The sequence below is a fragment of the Saccopteryx leptura genome, chromosome X (assembly GCF_036850995.1).
Source record: "Saccopteryx leptura isolate mSacLep1 chromosome X, mSacLep1_pri_phased_curated, whole genome shotgun sequence".
In the NCBI taxonomy this organism is placed as follows: domain Eukaryota; kingdom Metazoa; phylum Chordata; class Mammalia; order Chiroptera; family Emballonuridae; genus Saccopteryx; species Saccopteryx leptura.
In genome coordinates this window covers 81,685,687-81,702,967 of record NC_089516.1, presented here as the reverse complement: position 1 = coordinate 81,702,967, position 17,281 = coordinate 81,685,687, and positions in this window count along the sequence as shown.

The following is a 17,281-nucleotide window of genomic DNA, read 5'->3' as shown; positions in this document are numbered from 1 at the left end:
AGAGAGCTTACTGCCTATGTTTTCTAAGATGCTTATAGTTTTACGGCTTACATTTAAGTCTTTATCCATTTTGAGTTTATTTTTGTGAATGGTGTAAGTTAGTGGTCTAGTTTCATTTTTTTGCAGGTAGCTGTCCAATTTTCCCAACACCATTTGTTGAAGAGGCTGTCTTTACTCCAATGTATACTCTTACCTCCTTTGTCAAATACCAGTTGTCCATTAAAGTGTGGGTTTATTTCTGGGTTCTCAGTTCTGTTCCATTGATCTATATGCCTGTTCTTATGCCAGTACCAGGCTGTTTTGAGTACAATGGCCTTATAATATAACTTGATATCCGGAAATGTGATACCTCCCACTTTATTCTTCCTTTTTAAGATTGCTGAGGCTATTCGTGTTCTCTTTTGGTTCCATATAAATTATTGGAATATGTGTTCTATATCTTTGAAGTAAGTCATTGGTATTTTAATCGGTATTGCATTGAATTTATAAATTGCTTTGGGTGATATAGACATTTTAATGATGTTTATTCTTCCTAACCATGAGCATGGTATATGCCTCCACTTGTTTGTATCTCCCCTGATTTCTTTTATCAATGTTTTATAATTTTCCGAGTACAAGTCTTTAATCTCCCTGGTTAAATTTATTCCTAGGTACATTATTTTTTTGGTTTCAATGGTAAAGGGGATTGATTCCTTAATTTCTCTTTCTGACAGTTCATTGTTAGTTTATAAAAATGCCTTTGATTTCTGAGTATTGATTTTGTATCCTGCCAACTTGCTGAATTCATTTATCAGGTCTAGTAGTTTTTTTTACTGCGACTTTAGGGTTTTCTATATACAATATCATAACATCTGCAAATAATGATAGTTTTACTTCTTCTTTTCCAATTTGGATGCCTTTTATTTCTTTTTCTTGTCTGATTGCTGTGGCTACGACTTCCAGAACTATGTTGAATAAGAGTGATGAAAGGGAGCACCACTGCCTTGTTCCTGATCTTAAGGGGATTGCTTTCAATTTTTGCCCATGAAGTATGATATTGGTGGGTTTGTCATAGATGGCCTTTATCATGTTGAGGTATATTCCCTGTATTCCCACTTTGCTGAGATTTTTGATCATGAATGAGTGCTGGATTTTATCAAATGCTTTTTCTGCATCTATTGAAATTATCATGTGGTTTTTCTTCTTCCTTTTGTTTATGTGATGAATCACATTGATTGATTTGCAAATATTGTACCAGCCTTACCTCCTCAGAATAAATCCCACTTTATCATGGTGTATGATTTTTTTCATATATTGCTGGATCCAGTTTGCTAATATTTTGTTGAGGATTTTTGCATCTACATTCATCAGGGATGTTGGCCTATAATTTTCTTTCTTTGTGTTGTCTTTGCCTGGTTTTGGAATCAGAATTATCCACGCCTCATAAAAGGAGCTTGGAAATCTTCCTTCCTCTTGAACTTTTTGAAATAGCTTGAGAAGGATAGGAGTTAATTCTTCTTTTAATATTTGGTAGAATTCACTTGTGAAGCCATGAGGCCCAGGACTTTTCTTTTTTGAAAGTTTTTTGATAACTGTTTCAATCTCATTTGTTGTAATTGGTCTGTTTAGGTTTTCTGATTCTTCCAGATTAATTTTTGGAAGATTATATGTTTCAAGGAATTTGTCCATTTCATCTAAGTTGTCTAGTTTTTGGTTGTACAGTTCTTCACAGTATTTTCTTACAATATTTTGTATTTCTGTTGTGTCAGTTGTTATTTCTCCACTCTCGTTTCTAATTTTATTTATTTGATTCCTCTCTCTTTTTTCTTGGTGATTCTGGTTAAAGGTTCATCGATCTTGTTTACCTTTTCAAAGTACCACCTCCTGGTTTCATTGATCCTCTCTATTGTTTCTTTAGACTCTATGTCATTTATTTCTTCTCTGATCTTTATTATTTCCTTCCTTCTACTAGCTCTGGGCTTTACTTGCTGTTCTTTTTCTAGTTCTTTTAGATGTAGAGTCAAGTTGTTTATTTGAGCTTTTTCTAGCTTCTTGAGATATGCCTGTGATGCTCTGAACTTCCCTCTCAGGACTGCTTTTGCTGTATCCCATAAATTTTGAGTTGATATATGCTCATTATCGTTTGTTTCTAGGAATTTTTTAATTTCTTCTTTGATCTCATTGTTTACCCATTTGTTATTTAATAACATGTTATTTAGTTTTCAAGTGTTTGAGTATTTTTCAGTTTTTCTGTTGTGGTTGATTTCTAGTTTAATGCCATTGTGATCAGAGAAAGTGCTCGATATGATTTCAATCTTCTTAAATTTGTTGAGACCACTTTTGTGCCCTAACATGTGGTCTATTCTAGAGAATGTACCATGAGCGCTTGAAAAGAATGTATACTTTGCTGTTTTAGGGTGAAAGGTTCTGAAGATATCTATTAAATCGAGTTGATCTAATATGTCCTTTAAGTCTGCTTTTTCTTTGTGAATTTTTTTTCTTGAGGATCTATTTAATAATGTTAACGGGGTATTGAAATTCCCTACTATTATAGTATTGCTGTTGATCTTGCCCTTTAAATCCATCAAAGTCTGCTTTATGTATTAGGTTCTCCTATATTAGGTGCATAGATATTTTTAATGGTTATATCTTCCTGTTGGATTGCTCCCTTTATCATTATGTAGTGACCTTCTTTATCTCTAACTATAGTCTTTGTTTTAAAGTCCATTTTGTCTGATATAAGTATTGCTATCCCAGCTTTTTTTTTTCATTTCCATTTGCGTGAAATATTTTTTTTTGCATCCTATTATCTTCAGTCTGTGTGCATCTTTTGATTTAAGGTGTGTCTCTTGTAGACAGTATATGTATGGGTCCTGTTTTCTTATCCATGCAGCTACCCTATGTCTTTTGATCGGATCATTTAATCCATTTACATTTAAGGTTATTATGGATATGTAGTTGTTTATTGCCATTTTCTTCTTTAATGCTGTATTCCTCTTTTGGTATATTCTTTTCCCACTTTGATCTCTTTACACCTTGCCCCTTAGCATTTCTTGCAGCCTTGGTTTGGTTGTAGTGAATTCCTTGAGTTTTGGGTTTTTTTGTCTGTAAAGCCTTTTATTTCTCCTGCAATTTTAAATGATAGCCTTGCTGGATAAAGTAGTCTTGTTTGTAGGCTCTTGTTCTGCATTACTTTGAATATTTCTTGCCATTCCCTTCTGGCCTCAAGTGTTTCTGTTGATAAGTCAGAAGTCATCCTTATGGGGGCTCCTTTGTAGGTGATAGTCTTTTATCTCTAGCAGATTTTAATATTTTCTCTTTATCACTTTGCTTTGGTATTTTAATTATGATGTGTCTTGGTGTTGGTTTCTTTGGGTTTCTCTTTAATGGAGTTCTCTGTGCTTCCTGAACATGTTAGATGTTTTCCTGCCTTAATTGAGGGAAATTTTCACCTATGATATGCTTGAACAAAGTCTCTACCCCTTGTTCTTTCTCTCATTCTTCAGGAACCCCTATGATGCGGATGTTATTTCTCTTCATGTTGTCACAGAGCTCTCTTAGAGTTTCCTCAGACTTTTTGAGTCTCTTCTTTTTTCTGCTCTGCTTCCGTGCCTTTATTTATCATGTCCTCTAACTCACTGATTCGATTCTCTGCTTCATCCATCCTGCTTTTAATTCCTTCCATTGTGTTCTTTATTTCTGATATTGTATTTGTCATTTCTGACTGATTCTTTTTTATTATTTCAATGTCCTTTTTTATATTTGCTATCTCTTTATTTAGGTGTTTGTAATGACCATCTATTGTTGTTATAATATCTTTGAGCATCCTAACAATTGTTATTTTAAACTCTGCATCTGGTAATTTGGTTATATCTGACTCTTTCAAGTCCTTTTCTGGGGATTTCTCTTGGTTCATTTGTGTTGCATTTCTCTGCCTTTGCATTTTCTGTTGTGTAAAGGAAGGTTTTGGCCACTGGAGTCCACTGGGTATGGCCTCTGTTCCCTAGGTATGGTCATTCTGCAGGCCTGCCACCCCCTCTTCTGTTGCTGCCTAGGGATTTTGGGTTTTGGCATTGCCAGTGCCTGCCCACTGGGGCTGTTGCTGTGGTTTCCACCTCTCCTTCACAGAAGTGACCTTGGCCTTTGCCCCACCCCCATGGGTGGCATTATGCTTGGCCTGAGGGTAGTGGTGAGCACCTTTGCTCAGCTGCAGGTCTCTGCCTGTGTTCGGGCTTTCGCCCCACCCTTGCAGGAGGAGCCCATTCATGGAACAGCTGCTAGCCTTGGCTCTATGGGCCGGGCAGAATTGCGTGCCCATGCTCAGCTCAGTAGCAGAACTTCACCTGTTCTGGGCTTTTGGCTCCACCGCTGCAGGAGGAACCAGCTCCCAAGTCAGGCCACAAGCCTGGATTCCATGGGCAGAGCAAGTCTGTGCTCCTGCGCCCTTGCTCAAGGGCTGGTCTCCACCCTTTCCTGGGTTCCCGCCCTTCTTCCGCAGGCTGGATTACAGGCTGCCAGCAGCTGGGCTTGACCACTTTTGCACGCCTACTCCTCCCCAGCCAGGCAAGACTGAGCTCACACGTGAGCCCAGTGGCGGCCAGCAGGCTTCCGACCCTGCCGACAGAACCGCATCTCTGCCTCCCACCACTGCCCGCCCTCCGGCAAGCCCTCAGCCGTGTGGGGTGCGGGCGCTGCAGCTCAGACCCTAACACTCACTGCTGTAGACCCGAAAGCTCCCTCCTTCTAAGCAACTCTGCTCTGAGTGCTGCAGGAGAGCTTGTTTGGCTGGTGTCCTGCTTCCCTTTGCTGGTATTGCTGTTTCCTGGGAAATATTCACTTCAGATTTGGGGAGTGACTCATCTCAGGGGTTAGGGTAGCTGTCTCCCAAAATGTTTCTCCCTGTGCTTCCTAGATTACAGTCTCTTCCCACTATTCCAGTACTCTCCTCTCTCCCCATCCCCCAGAGCCCCGGGTAAGTGGTTGTGTGAGAGATGTTCTGCGTATTCCCTTTAAGATTAATCCTGGGTCTGAGAAATCAATCTCTTTCTCACAAACAGTATCCTGACTTATTTCCAGCTAAATACTGTCCTTACACCTCTTCTGGGCTCTGGGGCTGCAGGCTGGGGCTTTGTTCCTGGGATTCAGGACCCTCCCCTCTCTGCTAAACTCACTTCCCACCATACGAGTCTCTCTCGGCTGCTGTTCACTCTAGGGAGCTGGGCAGCCCTCTCCGCATTTCCGCTTTTTCTACCAGTCTCAGTGTGACTTCTTCAGTGTTCCTTGGTAGAAGAGTCCTCTTATTTTAGTCCAAAGTTGGTTTTTCCAGATGATAGTTCTTAAAATTAGTTTGTAATCCACTTTGTTTCTGGGAGGTAGATGTTGGTACATCCGCCTACTCCAGTGCCATCTTGTCTTCTCCCTGTGCCAGTTTTTATTCACTTGAATTATCTTGTCTTATCCTTTACTCTTCAGTTTAGTATCAATGAAACAAACACATATACACACTCATTCCACACATGTAGAAAACAATTGTAGTTGTTTTTCTTCAAGTGAATATGTTCTGTGTATAGTTGGAAATGAGAGTTTGGGAATAGTCAGAGATAAGAGTGGCTGGACAAATGGATAGCAGTGCTTCACATATGTGGGATGAAAAAAATGATTGAGTGATACACTCAACTTTGGGAGTCATTATCGAATGAAACTGTGCATAGACTTTCAATCTTTATATATATATGCACACACAAATATATATCTTACATACATTTAAGACTATTCATATATGTTAATATATATTAATTAATATAATATAATTTAATTAATCATATATATATGATTTTTCAAATATATTTAATACTTCATTTTACATTGCCACTGCAAAAATTGATCTTTCTCTTGCAACAAAGTGAACATATTGAGATAATTGCCACCTGCTGGCCAGATCCAGAACTATATCTCTCAACATCCCTGAGAGATGGTGATTGCAAGGATTCAGGGAGGAAGGGTGCCCTGGTCTGATCCACCAGGGTTTGCTGGAGGCTTGAATATCACAGGCAGGCTTTCCTGCAGAATCAGATGCTGTGTGGTTCTCTGAGTTTCTGGCAGAAAGTTCCACATCTGTCTCATGAAAAGAAAGCTGTCAGCGTGAGGATCTGTAACTCCATGTGTGTGGCAATTTTTGGTCATATCTTTTTAGACACATATGCTTTATACATGTACTAACATATATCCCATAAGAGTATAGCAGCAATAACTGGGATTATATTGTGCACACACCATGTAACCATTTTTTTTCTTAATTAACTGTACATTCTTTTTCACTAGCATAGATGGATAAGAAATCAATTTCTGGGATTGGATCAGTTTTTTTTCCGGTTTTCAAAATTTTATCTAATTTTGTTTCCTGTATTATAAAACTAATTTGTTTGTAATTGATAGAAATGACACAATAATGATATATATATGTAGAAACTGAAATGATCTTGTATCTGCCTCCTTTTCTCCCTGCTAAAATATCCTTTGTTAATGGCATGGAGGTCAGTCTGCAGATGCTTTTCTCAAATATATATGCATAAAATACAAGCATGTGCACAATATAAATAACCAGATATACATATTGTGTGTGTGTGTATGTGCTCGTGGGGGGGGGGAGAATGGAATGACAGCAAGCCTTATCATGCTATTCACCTTTTTTAGCTAAAGATAAAATTACCAGGACTTTATTTGTTTGTTTTGGGTCTCTTTTCATAAGTTTAATTATATTCTTAAAGTTTTCTATGAGATTTTTTAGTATCCATTTATTTACCTCTCTCCTGATATAAGAGGGGTTCTGATATATGAAGTATTTTTTGAGATAAATGTGAATAATTTCCTCTCCAATTTTTTGTACATCTTGCAATCTTTAAATCTCATTTTTATGATGAAGAAATCATTCCAGTCCATTGTCAAAATTTTAAAGAAGTGTTTTAAAAAGTGTTTATTACTAAGTTAAGGAATAAATTATAATTCTAATTTGCTTACTTTTTCATATCCATCATTTAAAATAGATTTTGCTCTTTTCCCAAATGAATATTTTTCATTGAAAAATAAAATTAAAATTGGAGGTCAGTGCCATCTGGTGACCAAATACAGAAGTGCAGCTTTTCATCATTTTATCAAGAGGTCTAGGAAAGAGAGAGACAGGGTAAAAAAGAGGGCTTCCCTTGTGGAAACTCGCCAGAAGAAACTTTCTGGGCCCTATTTGGCAAAGGTAATAATATTAAGTGGTGATGCAGACAGAATCTATGGACATGAAATTTTGTGACAGGAGGTTTCCTTTGGCTCTTCTCTCAAATTAATCAAAGGCATTTATGTGTATGTGTAGTTATAAATATAAACTGTGTATAACCTTTATATTTTACAATATATTTAACATTTTAGTGTACAGAACTATATTTTACATCATTAGTTTTGTAAATAGAAACATAACTAGGTTTATCTTATGTTGTCATAATTCTTAGTTATTTTGGTAATTAAAACTCAGTGTACATGTTCTCCCAAGCCCTTGAAAAGACTGGTGAAACATACACTTATAAGAGAAATTATCTTGTATCTCTCCTCTTCAACTTTTATTTTTCACCTCAACATAACCACTCAATGTATATTTTAATATTCTCCAGGTAGGTTTGTGTGATATTGTTTATATTTTAAATATAATATATGTATGTTCTTATGAAAATTTATTCTTCAAAAATTAGATTATGTTGTACATAATGTTCTGTATTTTCTTTTTTTTTCCTACTGAACTATATCTTTTTATTTATTTATTTTCTATTCAGTACTATATTCGTTTCAGGTGTACAGCACAGCGGTTAGACATTTTATAGACCTTACAAAGTGGTCTCCCGGTTAAGTCACGTGCGTATTTTCTTTATATAGTTATATATCTCAACATTCTTATTACATTCCTTAATTTTTGGTGTGGCTGAGCAATTTTGCATGTTTGATTGCATTCATTTTTCTTCTTTGACTTACTTTTGAATTATCATGTACATGCATACAGGACTCTTTTATTTAATAAGATTTCCTTACATGGAAATTAATGGCTTATTAATGATGTGTAAATTGTGTTACAAATGTGTTATGTATAGTGCAGAACCCTCTCTCTTCACTGATCCTATATCTACTCCCTTTCCTTCTGCATAGACACTTTATAGATACATTCTGGGAAAGAGTGGTCTGGCATATATGTTGGACTTATCACTACTGAGCTGTGACTGGTTCCTTCTGTCTTCAGGGAGGTGACATATATTGGCAAGTACTGTTTACTTCTGACATCCAGATCACTACTCTAGGGAGGCAGTATATTTGTTCACATTATGACCCTGCTGCTATGACCTTAAGCAGTTTTGTCCACTGGCTTTTTCAGCATAGGCTTATAGCCATTTAACTAAAGTTTCTCATAATATGAATTATATATTTTAAAATAAAAAAGAAAAACAGTCAGTTCAGAATAAGGGTAATCATTATTTTATTGAAAAGAGTGTTCCATAACCAGTATTTGAAAACTAAATTTTTGGTATTTGACTCATTTCACCTAATTAATACATCAGGATATTAATCTTCTAACTTGAACTTCCACCCAAACCAGTAGATATTGTCCTTCAATGCACTCTTTTCTTTCCTTTCAGATGTAACTAATAACCAGAATGAGATGTTTATACAAGGTGGGGTAAAAATAAGTTTAAAGTTATTCATGTAGAAAATAATACAATAATAATAAACAAGAATACAAGAATAAACTATTTAGTGTACTTACAGCTATAAGTCTACTTTTGCCAACCTTGTGCTCTCTATAAATTGCTTTATACTTTTACTATAAATGTAAACATTCTTTAAACTGTCATATATATATATATATATATTTCATACTGTTTAATATATATTATATACACAGGCATACATTGTTTTATTGTGCTTCACAGATACTGTGTTTTGTCTTATTATTTAAGAAATATATTTTATAAGGTTATAGCTTCATAGATAATGATTCTTCTGATGGATCTGGGCAAAGTTGAAGATCTTTTGGGAGGAATTCACTATTCTAGATGCTGTCAAGAACATTTGTGATTCATGGCATAAAGTAAAAATATTAACATTAAAAGGAGTTTGGAAGAAGTTGATTGCAACCCTCATGGATGACTTTGAAGGATTCAAAACTTCAGTGGAAGCAGCACCTGCAGATGTGATGGAAATACCAAGAGACCTAGAATTAGAAGTAGAAACTGAAAATATGTCTGAATTGCTACAATCTTGTGATAAAACTAACAAATGAGAAGTTGCTTCTTATGGATGAGCAGAGAGTGGTGTCTTGATGTTGAATCTACACTTGGTGAAAATTTTTTGAAGATTGTTGAAATGACAACAACAAATTAGACTATTATATAACTTCATTAACAAAGTGGGTTTTAAAAGGATTGACTTTAATTTTAAAGATGCTATCAAACTGTATCACATGCTGAAGAAAAAGTAGAGGCAATACCTTCTAACAGTGAAAAAATATGACTTGCTGAAGGGTCAGATGATAATTAGCAATTTTTAAGCAATAAAGTATTTTTTCATTAAAGTATGTACATTTTTTAGACGTAACACTTTTGGACAATTAATAGTCTACAATACATAACTTTTACATGGGTATCCATAACGTTTATATGCACTGGGAAACAAAAATCTTCATATGACTTGTTTATTATAATATTAACTTTATTGCAGTCATTTAGAAATGAACCCTCAGTATCTCTGGGGTATGCTTGTATATAATATATACATTATATATGTTTGTATATAATATGTACATATATCATGTAATTTATTATATAAACTAATATCTTGTATAATATTGTTATATATTATACTGTTCATATTCACACTTAGGTGCCTTTATATCCCATTTGATAATTTGATGTAACATTACATTTTTCAGATGTATATATGCCCTGAATCCAAGGGCTAAACATGCATTATTTTTCTTTACTATATAATGTTTCTACTGTAAGAATGGATCTCAAACCTGAATGAAGGTGGTGATATCAGAGTAATGGCAGCATGTGAGAGATACTCCTGATCTCTACCCTTGAAATTTCAACAAATTGAACAGCCATAATGCAGCAAAGGAACCCCTGCCAAGCTCACAAGCATGCCTGAAAGATCTATGCACCAAATAGAATCGAGGTGGGACAGATTGAAAAGGGGGGGGATGGAAGATAAAATGCATCCAAGGTTGGCTTTGGGGAGGAGACAAAGCCAGACTGGGTTTTTTCCCCTCTACTGGACTACATTGTTTGTATTTTGTCTGAGGAGTATGGAGAGGGCAACCCAGAGTGACGGGTTCTCCTTCTGCCAGGAGAAACACTGAGACAGAGGGGCAGAGGGGGAGGTAAATCAAAGCACCCAGAGCACAGGGTCACGATCAATGTTCTTGTCGTCTGCCTACAGCCTGAACTCAGCAGAGACACAAAAAACTAATGTGGGACCCCCAGCCGCCGAGATCCTGTCTTGCTCACCTCATGGTACTGAAAGTGACAGAGACAAACGTCACAGCTGGCTCTGCAGAGCCACTTTCTCCTCTGAAGAAAGAGGTACTCCATGTCTGGGACTCAGGTCTGTGGAGACATGGAGAGGAGTGCCTGGAAGCATTAGTTCACCATTGATAGAGTTGTAAAGCTAGAAAGCTGAAGCCATAAAGCTCTCACAACATGCCCCACCCACCAATGTGACTGTGGAGCCACCTACATCATTGCAACAGCAACATCTTAGCAGTGGACAGCCCAGTAACTTCATAGCACTAAAACTTGTAATACAGTGACATCTACAAGAAGAAATCTCTTAAATCTGAAATTTATTATTTTCTTCCTTTTTTCAATTTTTTCTTTTTTTCTTCTAATTCTTTCTCTTTCTTTTGAATTTCATTTTCTTTATTTTTTACATATTTTATGTTTATTTTTCTCTGGGTGTTTTTATTATTTTTTTTTCTTTTAATCTTTTTTCTTGTGGTTTTTCTTCCTGGCATAGTCTTTTAAATTTTTATATTTTTTATTGTATTTTTAAAATTTTTCATTTTTCAGGATTTTTTTTGTTGTTGTTTTTTGGGTTTTTTTTTTTTTTTTTGGTTAGGGTTCTTAAACACATCACTCTCACTTGCCATCAAGAAGAAGAAATTGAATACCATGGCTACATGAGACAGAGATGTAGTTCAGAAAAAAAATAAAATTTTTCCAAAGTAAAAGTTCATTCATATTGAAACCTTAGAATTTGATTATAAAGAATTCAAAATTGAAGTTCTAAAAATACTCAGTGAGATGTGAGAGGACACCAATGAGCTAAGAAAACAAAATGAACACTTCACCAAGGAGATTGAAACTTTAAAAACAGAGATGAAGAACTCAATACATTAATTGAAAAATGACGTAGAATCTGACCAGATAGTGGCACAGTAGATAGAACATCACACTGGGATGCAGAGGACTCAGGTTCAAAACTCCAAGACTACTGATTTGAGTGCACAGTTCATCTAGTTTGAGTACAGCTCACCAGCTTGAAGCCAAGGTTACTGCCTTGAGCAAGGGGTCACTCAGTCTGCTGTAGCCCCCTGGTTAAGGCACATATAAGAAAACAATAAATAAACAACTAAGGTTCCACAAAGAATTGATGCTGCTCATCTCCCTCCTTTCCTATCTGTCTGTCTGTCTCTCTCTTTGTCTTTGTCAAATAAAAAAATGAGGTAGGAAGTTTGGCTAATGGAATAAGACAGGTAGAGGAAAGAATCAGTGACATCAAAGATAGGCAACTAGGATGCTACAGAGAGAATAGGGGAGAGACTCACAAATTAAAAAAGAGAACACTGAGAGAGCTCTACAAGAATTGTTTGACTCCATCAGAAAGATAAATATAAGAATAATGAGTATATCAGAATAAGAAGAGAGGGAGAAGAGAATGGAGACCCCATTCAAAGAAATAATTGATGAGAACTTCCCAAAACTCTGGAAAGAGTTAGAGCTTTGAATCAAAGAAGCAAACAGATGCTGAATTACCTCAACCCAAACAGATCAAGGTACATAGTAATAAAACTGTCAAAAGTCAATGACAAAGAAAGAATCCTCAAGGCAGCTAGGGAAAACAAGAATATAACATATAAAGGAAAGCCCATTAAGCTATCATCAGATTTCTCAGCAGAAATTCTACAAGCCAGAAGACAGTGGACCCAAACATTCAAAGTAATGAAAGAGAGGAATTACCAGCCAAGAATACTATGTCTATCAAAGTTATACTTCAAATATGAGGAGAAATAAAAACTTTTACACACATACATAAGCTGAGGGAATTTACTACTAGAAAACCCTCATTGCAGTAAATATTCAAGGGGGTTATTCAACCAAACATAAAGAAAAAAACAAATCAAAACTATAAGTAAAATCTCCAACAAGGTCACAATAAAAACAAGAATAATCTGTGACAACAATAACATAAAAGTGGAGAGGATAAAGATCTGCACTACAAAGGAGGATGGAGTGCAGAATCCCTCGTAAGACAAAGGACTCTTGTACATATGAACATTTTTCTCTTAATAACCTAATAACCCATGAAAAACCACTACTAAAATACACCACTTAAAAAAAAAAGAAGCAGGGGTAAAGTATGAAATACCACCAAACAAAAACAACTGACAGAAACAAAGAAGAGAAAAACCAAACAAGACACAGAATTAACAGAAAACAAAATATAAAATGGCTATAGGAAATCCTCAAGTGTCAATAATTACCCTAAATGTAAATGGACTGACTCACCAAAAAAGAGGCACAGAATAGCAGATTGTATCAAAAAACAAAACCCAAACATATGCATTCTTCAAGAGACACAAGTGGCAAGGACAAAAGTAGACTTTAAATGAAAGGTTGGATAACAATTCTCCAAGCAAATAATATCCAAAGAAAAGCAGGTATAGCTATACTCATATCGGACAATGCCGAATTCAAGAAAACAACAGTAACCAGAGACAGATTTGGACATTTTATAATGATAAAGGTGGCATTGTCTCAGGAAAACGTAATGCTTCTTAATATATATGCACAGAACCAGGAAGCCCCCAAATATATAAGACATCTACTAACTGATCTAAAAATAAAAGCAGACAAAAGCACAATCATACATTGAGGTTTCAATACACCATTGATGGCTTTACATAGATCATTCAAACAGAAAATCAAAAAAGAAATGTAGGCCTTAAACAGCACACTGGACCAAATGGACATAATAGACATTTACAAGACATTTTATCGCAAAACATCAGTTTATACATACTTTGCCAGTGAGCATGGAGCATTCTCAAAGATAGACCATATGTTGGGCTACAAAACTAACATCAAAAATTCAGGAAGATTGAAATTATACTTAGCATATTTTCTGACCATAATGCTTTGAAGTTAAAATTCAAATGTAAAAGGGAAGTAAAGGAACCTACAAAAATGTGGAAATTAAACAACATACTTCAAAAAAGTGACTAGGTCAAAGAAGAAACAAAATCAGAGATCAAAAGATATATACAGATAAATGAAAATGACAACACGACATATCAAAATGTCTGGGATGCAGCAAATGCAGTAATAAGAGGGAGGTCTGTATCCTTATAGGCTTACATCAAGAAATAAGAGAGATCCCAAGTAAACAACCTGACATCACACCTTAGGGAACTAGGAAAAGGAGAACAAAAGCAACTCAAAGTCAGCAGAAGAAAGGAAATAGTAAAAATTAGACCATAACTCAATAAAATAGAAAATTTTAAAAAATCTATGAAAAAATTAATACAACAAAAGTTGGTTCTTTGAAAAGACCAATAAATTGACAAACCACTGGCTAGACTGACAAAGGAAAAAAGAGGAAGGGCTCATAACCACAAAATCCAAAATGAAAAAAGGAGAAATTACTACAGACATCATAGATATACAAAGAATCATAATAGAATACTATGAAAGATTATATGACACCAAATTCAACAACCTGGAGGAAATAGATAAATTCCTAGAACTGTGCAATCTTCCTAGACTGATTCACAAAGTGGAAAAATCTAAATAGACTTATAAGCAGGGAGGAAATAGAAACAACTATCAAAAATTTCCCCCAAAACAAAAGTCTAGGACCAGATGGCTACACAAGTGAATTCTACCAAACATTCAATGAAGATTTGGTACCTATCCTTCTCAAAGTCCTCCAAAAAATAGAAGAAGCAACACTCCTTGACACAGGGGTCGGGAATCTTTTTGTCTGAGAGAGCCATGAATGTTACATATTTTAAAATGTAGTTCTGTGAGAGCCATACAATGACCCATGTACATTACACATTATCCAATAAAAATTTGGCGTTGTCACAGAGGACAGCTGTGATTGGTTTCAGCCATCTGCAACCATGAACATGAGCAATAGGAAATGAATGGATTATAATATATGAGAATGTTTTATATTTTTAACGTTATTATTTTTTTTATTAAAGATTTGTCTGCGAGCCAGATACAGCCATTAAAAGAGCCACATCTGGCTTGCAAGCCATAGGTTCCTGACCCCTGCCCTAACACATTTTTTGAGGCCAACTTAACTCTCAAACTAAAACCTGGCAAGGACAACCAAAAAAAAAAAAAAAAAACAACCCCAAAACGAAACACTACAGATCATAATCTCTAATAGATACAGATGCAAAAATCCTAAACAAAACAAATCAAATACAACATTTAAAAAAAATAATACATCAAAATCAACTGGGATTCATTCATTCCAGGACCACAAGAATGGTTCAACATATGGAAATCGGAAGATGGCCACAGAGTAGGCAGATGCTCCAACTCCCACTTCCCAGAACTAAAGTAGATTACAACATAATTTTGAGAACACTCATCTTGAATGACCAACTTTGGACTAAACTAAGAGGATTCTATACCCAAGTACCACCAAAGAAGCCACATTGAGACTGGTAGGAAAGGAGTAGATGCAGAAAGGGCTGCCCTGCTCTCGGGAGTGAGTGGTGGCCCCAAGGGACTCTCATGACAGGGTTGCCTGGTGAGTTGTAGGTCCTCAGCCCCCAAACCGGAATCCTAGCCTAGAGCCCTGGAGGCTGGAAGGGGCTTACAGACTATATTTGGCTGAGAAAAGAGCCTAGATACTTTTTGAGAGGAGGCAGAACTCTTAGACCCAGGCTCTGTATTAAAGGGACTGCACAGAAAGCCTTGCTCACAGCCACTTAGCCGGAGCTCCAGGAGTGGAGAATGCTGGGAGGATTGGAGTTGCCAGGGGAGAGAATGGTCTTAGTGGCATAGTGGAGACACTTTGAGGGATGGACACTCTAACCCCTGGGCTGAATCATTCCTCAAATCTAAAGTGAACATTTTTCCTGGGAAGAGCATCACCAGCAAAGGGAAGAAATTACCCTGTCCACCGGAGGTTTTCCTGCCCCAATTAGAACAAGGAGGTGCTTAGAGGCAGGCAGCATGTTAGGGACACAAATAGTGAGTGCAAAGGTCTAAGCTACACCATCCTTCCCACACTGCTAAGTGCTCCCTGGGTGTGGCTTTGGAAACAAGGGTCATCCCAGTGAGGGCTAACCAGCTGGACCAGTGAAGGTGGAAACTACCATGGCCACTGCAAAGGTCCAGGTTCACACACAGTCTAGCCTGTGGAGTGGGCCCGCCCTTGGTGGGGCTGGAGGTCCAAGCAGCAGTGGACAGAGTCTGCACAAGCCCACATGAGCCCGGCACAAGCCCACACGAGGGTGGAAGCTGCAGTGGCTGCTGCAAAGGTCCAGGCTGGTGTACAAAACTGCCTGTGATGCAGACTCGCTCTCAACAACAGCGGGAGCTGGGTGAACTCGGGGGTGGTCCACGTGGGCACTTGAGGGTCTGTCTGTAGAAGTGGGAGTTGTGGCACCTACTGAAGAGGTCTGAGCTGATGTGCAAATGCTGTGGCAACACAGACATGCCCTCAACAGCAGCGGAGACTGAGGTAGCCCCGGAAGCAGTCAAAGCAGGCAAGGGGCCGACCTGCTGAGCCAGAAGCTCTGGTGGATGCTTCCAGGGACCCAAGCCCATGCACAAACCTGCTCGCAGCACAGGCCCACCCTCAGCAGCAGCAGAGTCTCATGTGGCCTTGGAAATGTTCCAAGTGGGCATGCACAAGCCCGCCTGGGTCAGCGAATGCCATGGCAGCTGTGGAGGCAGGCTGGCGTCAGCAGCAGCTGAGCCCAAACACCCCAGGGAGCAACAGTGGTGGCAGATCGATGGACAGACCACACAACGGGAGCACAGGGCCACATCCAATGAACCCCTGTGACTACACCCTACTGAGTGCTTAAAAAGAAGAAAAAAACCCAAAATAAAATAGAATAAAATAAAATGAATAAAGCCTAGATAGAATGACACCTGAAGCTAAGGTGCAGGCCACATCCAATACCATACCTAATCACTGAATTACAGTACTGAGCCCAAAAAGTAGCCAGCAATAAGAGGCAACAGGAAGTGGATCTCATGGGAACTTTGAACTTTTAAAGAAACTTCTCCCAGGCCAAGAGTAGATAAAAGCAAGCCTAGGTGTGCAGTTGATATTTAAAATGGCACCTGGGCCCAGCAGAGGCATCCAAAAGATCTAGATCACCTCTAGCTCCAAAAAGGTTGATAAGAGCCAGTCATAGGCAGTGAACCTCACTGATCTGCACCAGGCCCTGACAGGGAGGTCCAGGGCAGGCACCTTCAGTGGCCAGATACAGAAAGCACCAGTTCAAGACCTAACAACCCTTGTTAGAGTGGAAGCTTAAGGAAGGGGTCCTCACACCTGACCCAGCTAAGACATGGAAAATGACAACAAAAACAGCAAAAAGAATAGTGATAGTAGATAAGTAGCCCACAGCAGATTACAAACAACAGCTGGTGCCAACCCAAGAAGACCTAGAAATAACACAGCTGAAAACTGGAGACAGACAATACCAACGCTAAACTTAGCTAGCTTCACAAACAACACACTCAAATGAGGAGTGTATACACAGACAAAATAGAAAGACAGAGAAATGCAATCCAAGTGAATCAACAAGAGAAATCCCCAGAAAAATAACTGAGTGAGATGGAAATAACCAAACTACCAGATGCAGAGTTTAAAATAATGATTATTAGAATGCTCAAAGGTCTTAGAGCAACAATGGATGGACACAATGAGCACCTAAATAAAGAGATAACAAGCATCAAAAAGGACATTGAAATAATAAAAAAGAACCAGTCAGAAATGACAAATAAATATC